At 40.9% G+C, this 6,718-nt stretch overlaps 1 long non-coding RNA gene across 1 annotated transcript; it reads right to left on the minus strand.

Moving 5' to 3' along the window:
• Window positions 1-831: 831 nt before the first annotated feature.
• Window positions 832-1,534, minus strand: LOC103471151 (uncharacterized). The gene is made up of 2 exons (XR_534593.2): window positions 987-1,534; window positions 832-912 (listed from the first exon to the last, which is right to left on the minus strand). It is a non-coding gene; the product is annotated as an uncharacterized LOC103471151 (long non-coding RNA).
• Window positions 1,535-6,718: the final 5,184 nt, after the last annotated feature.

The raw sequence follows: 6,718 nt of genomic DNA on the forward strand, positions 1-6,718 counted from the left end.
CTGACACAAATTGCCACCAATTAATTGCTGTGCCCAACTTTATTGACCAATTTTTCTGAACTATGGATGACTATTATGTACCACTTCTTTGGGATGAACCAGTTAATAAAATATAGTAATTTACCTAAAAATTATACCATTTTTTAAACTGACCTCATAAAAAGTTTAGACTTCCACTCCAGAACCTTAATTTTTCTGCTGTTGCCAGTGACGGCTTGACTTTGCTGTTTAGATCATCATTTTGTTACATATCCAAGGCCAACCAAAATTTGTATGATACCATGTGATAATTACATCTGTTTACCCCTGCACAGTGTCTCCAACATCTCCTTCTCCTTAAATTTTTATCTAGAAAGAATCAAACACCTTTCTGTATTGCGAGTCCATTGGAAGCCGAGATAAGAACCCTTTGGACTGTAGATAGTGGGAAATAATGGAAACAAAAGGAAATCTGATCAAATTGACTCTTTAATTTCCTGGTGTTTGCAAGTGTAATTGTTACTACAATTACACTATTACTCCATTCATTTAAATAGAATCCAATCAAGTCCTCCAATGTAGGCAATTTTCACTGTGCATGTTTTTGCTGCAGTCTACAGTTATGAGTGAAACATAAAATGAGCTGTACTGTGTTTTCTGTTGGATATTCCCAGTAGATTCTGAAATCGGATGCGTTTTCCTGCACATGGACACAAAACAACAGGAGGTATGATGAAACATTTCAAAAGAAAGATACTCGTGGAGCAGTGGGAAGCACTGAATGCAGTTTTTTGTCATAGTGGGTTGTATTTTTCTGACCCACATGCAGAACACGAGACGGAGAACAGGAAATCAGTTAAATATGTTTAATAAAAAAAACAAAATAATCAAAACTGCAGATCCAAGAGCTTGCGGCTTCTGGAATTGGGAACGCTGGATGGAGAGAAGCAGGAGGTGAGTTTTGAAGATGGGAAGGATTTAGATAGTGAATCGGCGAGAGAGCTTACTTGGATGGAGGACGTAGTATGCAGGAGGGAAATACTGAGGTTACCAGGGGTGGCGTTCAACAAGAGTAGGTAGGCTGTGAGTCGGCGGGGAACAGCGACGGGAGAGATATCACGGTGGAGGGCGGACAGGTAACAGTTCTGCCTTTCAGGTCGGAGGAGTAAGGGGCCAGCCAACAGAGGAATCCAGAGAGGTTTGGTTCAACGGCTTGGAGGCATGTGGAACTCGGGCTTCCAGTGGGTAAGGCCCACAGCGTCACGAGATGAATGGAGCACAGGGAAACTGCCAGTATTCAGACTGTTAGTGGGAATCAGTCATGGCGTCACAATGGATCACCTGAAGAGAGGACACAMAAAGAYCACTAGGGAATTTCTCACGAGAAACAAAATCACAAGGAGCTCAGGAGGCCTTGAGTATCATTACTGGCAAAACACTCTGGCAAAGAAGTGTTGGCTGCCCCTCTTGCTTATACCCCTCTTGATGATAAACGACCTGCAGGTGCGTAGGTAACCAGCCACTGTCAGTCACGCCCCTCCAGAATGGATCCCAGCTGCCCTCTGGTGGAGAAAGGGGCAAAAAAAAAAAAAAACACAAAGCAGCACCACCCCAGATCCCAACATTTTGTAGTTGAACAGAATTTTTAAGCTTAGAAAAGGTAAATAAAGCCAGCAAGTCAAAGGAAGCTAACATGCGCATAAAAAACACAATACCCTGTTATGCTGAATTACTGTTTATCACATAATAATATACAGAGTACATAATTTACTTTTGGACTGCAGGGTAGTACAGCTGTTATCTCTGTTGCTTCACAGCAAAGGCAGTTCTGACTCTCCCCATCCATCGGCTCTCTCATGTTTCTGCAGCTTCCAAACATTTCCAAAACACTGCGTGTTGGGTAACTTAGAATCTACTAAGTGACTCTAGGGGTGCATCTGTGTGTGCATGCTTGTGTGGACAACATGAGGCTGAGAACAATCTGGTGCGACTTTCGTCCTGATGCTATGACAACGGGAAACAATTTCAGCATTTCAGCCCGATCATGCAGAGCCCTTCAGTCTGCTGGGGAGAGAGCAGGTGCAGACTGGAGTCAGCATGTGTGTGAGGCAGAGGTGGGGACTCGAGTCACATGACTTGGACTCGAGTCGTTAAAATCACGACTTGAGACTTGACTTGAAAAAATGCTCAAAGACTCGGACTTGACTTTGACTTTCATGCCWTTGACTTGGGACTTGACTCGACTTGAAGCTGTTTACTTAAAAAGACTTGATATTTTTTACTTCAAGTCTTAAAATTTAAAACACATTATTTGTAAAGTGGCATCATTAATTAATTTCACTCATTCCATATCAATATGCGCAGACCGTCCCTCTTTTTCTCCTCTCTCCTAATGTATGTATGTGTGCGTAGCTGCAGCTCAACCAATCAAATTAACAGGATTTGGACGTTTAAAAAAACGCGGCGACGCTACAGAGCTCAGGGAACGAAAGACGAAATAACCGCTCGAATATGCTTCCGCGAGTAATTTCTTTTGGCTACGTAGGTTATGAACTTTCGAATAAAAAACGAACTGCAACTTGTAAAACATGCAAGAAGAGAATATCGGATGGAGATGCCACGACGTCCAACTTTGTCCGGCATTTGAAGCTTCACAAAGATGGTAGGTGGCCCTTTTCTTTTGCTGTTAGATAGTTGACTWTAGCTAACTTCGTGTTAGCATGTGTACTCAGGGTTAAATTGGTGATGATTTACCATAAATCCGGTCCTTCAAATGCCTCCACAAATAATGTGCACCGTGTTTAGCTCAGGAAGCCGGTGGATAGTGAGCGGGGCTCCGGAACAGAAAGCAGATTCTGGACCTGAACTCAGGGAACAGAGTCTCTCTGTCCCATCATGATGATGAGCCGGTCTAGTGTCATCTAAGGATGGTTGGTGTATTTGAAGACATCTACGTTGGGAAATTATATTGACAATATATTGTTTACTGCAGTCAGTGCATTAAGTCAACCCTACTTTCAACAAAAAAAAAAAACTGTGCTTTTTCTCTTCTTTTTATGCAGATGGAGTCATCATGAGGCGTCCTGCTGGAAAAACAGTTCGAATCTCCTGCTCCTTCAGATCTGGCTCCTCGCTTTTACTTGAACGTTAAAAACAGAAACTTACCGGTAATCTAAATACGGAGCCAGTATAAAAGCAGTGTTTTGTGTTTTTTCCGTATGTAACATTTATTTATTGAGATTATAAAAGAATTAGAGCAGCTGCACATAAGCTCGCCGTGAACGAATCCATGGTTCGGCATTGAAGACGGAGAGCTGTGTCCTTAATAAAGCTAGCAGCCCTCTGCTGTGTCCTTGTGAAAACCGAGAGCAATGGAGATACCAGCGGCTTATATATGTGCGTTTCCAGTTTTTAAAGCAAGGTGTGCTCTACTCTGGACATACGGTACATACATTTATTCTTCTTCAGGTGAAAGAGACAATATTTCTTAAATATTTTTCAAATTGCGGATAAAAAAAAATAATTTGGCCCCTGAATACTTTCAACTACTTGAATACTTTTTTAATTAAATATTTTTTTTATCTTACTTGAAGAATTTTTTGGCAATTATTTACTTGAGTGAAAAGATGTTAAAGCAGTTTAACTCCGACCACTGTTTATAGATTTTCTCTGTCCGCTAGAGCAGTTTTACCTTTTCTATCTGCCTTTGCTTGTTGAGCTCCTCCTGCTGTTTCTCTTTGGCCTTGTCCTGCTCCTTCTTTTTCTCCACCGCTTTAATTTCTTGAAAAACAATAACAGTTTACCAGAATTGAACCACTGAACGAGAGAATCAGCTCTGATTCACTCACCATCTCTGAGCGGAATGCTATCTGCTTGCCCAGACCAATGCTGTCACAGATTTAAAAACAGAAATCTGAGTCAGAGTTACGATAACAAATTTTGCTAGACATTAAATAGTCCCAGAAGTTATCGCGATAAACAATGATACTGTAGCCTTGAGTCCATTTTAATGTAATATGGTAATAATTAGGAGTGCACCAATTTATTGACCAGCCGATTTCCTTAATTTTGGGAGATCAGTGATTGGCTGATGCTTACATGTAAAGCTGATCTTATCCATCAACCTTTTCTACCTCAGTAAAGTTCTAAAATCTGTCCTCTTTTGCTCTCAGAGAGGAATGACAGACCGGCTGTTAAGTAAATTGTAGTATTATCAACTATTTGTTATACTTTTATAATGTTCTTACCTTATGTATTATTATTTAGTCATATCTTTTAAGAAATGTTTCTGTATTGTTAATCATTCTGATTTCCTTTCTCAGAGGGCCTCTCTGAAGAAGAGCAGTGACAGCAGCTCTTCACAGAATGCTCTGCTTTTGACCTGTTAGATAGCTATAAAACCATCGCCATGAAGATGTACAACTTGCCCTGTTTAATTCTGGGTCAGGAACTAGATAATCTAGTGCAAGATAGATTGTGTTGTTAGTTAGTGATAATCATTGGCGCTGTAACTGTGTGATGAAAGTGTTTTCCCCCTCCCTTTAGAGTTACAGCGCTCTCTGTGATCAGGGATCCTAAAGACAACAAAAAGAGAGGGGCAGGCAAATGTGCTTTCAGAGCAGTAGGAGATTTGTAACTGAAAGCACATCTCTGTCTGTTCTCCTCGCGAGTATTCAGAATCTAACTCTCTCTTGTCTTTCCTGTGTTATTTGGTCTATGTTAATAGGTGTCAACTCTGACACCGGCCCACCAGGTCATGTCTGCACATTTAAAGATAACAATAGTCACCCGACTGTTGCCAACTCAGCGACTTTCTTGCTGTATTTAGTGACATTTCAAACAAAAAAAAATTGGTATTGGCCAAAATCGGAATGGGCAATTCAGATTCTTAAAAATTGTTTATTGGCGATCAGTCAAAAAGTCCAACTGATGCATCCATAGTAATAATGGCATAATAGTAATGCAAGAATACATTCTCAAAGATCAATAAACTTTAAATTCTACTGAACATTTAATACTGTAAGTATTACTTATAAATAAAACTGTCCTTCAAAATAAGAGGCTAGTTGAGACCAAAGCACCAGACTGAAGACTTTTGTCATCCAAGTTTTGGTAGATAGAGACAAAAGAGAAAAACGATAAATCATGCAAATGGAAATAATTGAGATCCTTTTAATTTATTATGCAGATATATATATWTTTTTTTGCAACAAATAAGACTCAGAGAACAGAGCCAGAACCTTCTCTCCGTCGTTGCTGGACTTAAAGATGTAGCAGTCGACCCGAGAGTCGCCTCGGCCGCCTGCAGGACGAAGCCGAACAGCTGCTTCTTGTCCTGGTGAGACGCACACTGGACGACGCTGGGCAGCGGGAACTGCAGTGGGTCAGAGGACAAGGTGAGCAGAAACAGGAAGACTTCAACTAAGGACAGGAGTAAAGAGGAAAAATGGGAGAAGCTTACCCTGAGTCGAGTGACCTGCATCTGGGATCAATGAGTCTGGAAGACAAAGAGTTTCTTTCTTCATGCTGAAGCTCAGAAAATGCAATTTGTATTTATGAGAAAAAAAACCCAACTGTAAAAAGCAGAAAGCTTAATGCACGTTACTAAACTAAAATCTACAAAGTAGCGAAACAAACTACAGTTTCCATCCAGCATGACTCGATAGGAAGAGTGGTCGTTTTGTAGTCTGAAAGCTGTGGGTTCGATTCCAGCTTCTTCCTGTCAGTGTGACATGGAGCCAGGATCTTAAGTTGCCTACAGATTTTCATAAATGTGTCTGAATGTGAATATTGAAAAATGTGCTTGCAGTGAAAAGAACTTTGAGCAGTCAGCATGACTCAAAAAGTGCAACTCAGCTTCAGACCAGTTCCCATTTAAATACCTGCATGTATTGACCTTCTCAACTACATCACTTAATCTTGCTAAAGTTGTTTTTACCATTATAGCCATGACTAATACTTGTTAGTTGGGCTAATTTGTCTGTGGAGGCAGCACACCTATCTGGGCTCATGCACGGAGGCGTTTACAAAGTTAGCTTAGAAACTGAACCATATTTCCTTCCTCTCAATGTGTTTGTTGATTGGATTGAGTTGCTGACTTTGTCTGATTTCATGTCACAAAATTTTTACCACAATGTCATAAACAACATTTTATTTACACCAGAGCAGACTTAAAAGCAAAGATCTAGATGTTAACCASTTTTTGTTTTTGTAAATGGTAGGATACATAGTGGGGCATTTTCTCCATGGTTACCAATGATTAGATGCGGATCTTCTTCATAATACAATAATTGATTGCTTCTTACTTGTATTATTTACTTATGAAGTATGTGAATGTTATTCCTCTTACCATGAAAAAAGTGTTTGCCTCAAATCTGCAAATACACAGAACGCTGAAAGTTGTCAGGGTCTGTGTTTGTTCCCCTTGTTGTGCCTTAGTTCATTTCCTTTAGTTATTATTTACTGGTCTCCGAGCCGCTATTCCTTGGACATCCACCAGAGGTCACCTWTGTRCCACCCCTGGGAAGCGGCAGGGTTCAACCCGGGCACACACCTGCAGCTCGTTGAGAAGGCTCCTGCCCTGGATATAAGCAGCAGCGCCACTCCGTCTCATCGCCTGAGTGTTTGCTCACCTCGGTACTAAATGCTCCAGAGAAAGGCCCTCTGCGATCTTCGTTGTTGCTAACTTTGTTATTTCCCTCGTCAGATATCCAGCTGTCTTCCCGTTGTTCCCCGAGAC

The sequence above is a fragment of the Poecilia reticulata genome, linkage group LG10 (genome assembly GCF_000633615.1).
Source record: "Poecilia reticulata strain Guanapo linkage group LG10, Guppy_female_1.0+MT, whole genome shotgun sequence".
Taxonomy (NCBI): Eukaryota; Metazoa; Chordata; class Actinopteri; order Cyprinodontiformes; family Poeciliidae; genus Poecilia; species Poecilia reticulata.